Below are 497 nucleotides of genomic sequence, written 5' to 3' on the forward strand. Positions count from 1 at the left end.
ATTAGTGTCATCAATTTTGTGTTAGTTTAAAATAATCTTGTTAAGATGAATGTGTTCTAATTATCACAGAAACACTGTAAAAGTTTCTCAGTGTTTGCAACACGTGTGTGGGTACCACTGCATCCTTGATGAGCGGTCATTTTTGCAGACCATTCCACACCATAGCGTTACCCTTTGAACATTAAGTTCAAGGCAAAAACTGCAACAATTACAGGTCTTCTCTTACCGACACTCCTATGACATTTAAGCACGAAAGACAGACTTCAGGAGCCTAACCCCGAGCCAACCTCCAGTGACCACCATTCCCACTACAACACTCAGCCTTGGCGCAGGTCAGCAACTCTTTGCGGCCAGGGCTTGGCGAAAACGCTATCGTAGCCTTTGACTGGAGCACGCATCTGTCAGTCACATCGAGGGGGTGGGGCCTCCACCTCCCCCCCCCTATTCTAAGTGAGACGCGGCAGTTTGACGTCATTGCCGAGCGACGAAAGCTGGAG

Source organism: Sorex araneus, chromosome 3, assembly GCF_027595985.1.
Source record: "Sorex araneus isolate mSorAra2 chromosome 3, mSorAra2.pri, whole genome shotgun sequence".
NCBI classification, from domain to species: Eukaryota; Metazoa; Chordata; class Mammalia; order Eulipotyphla; family Soricidae; genus Sorex; species Sorex araneus.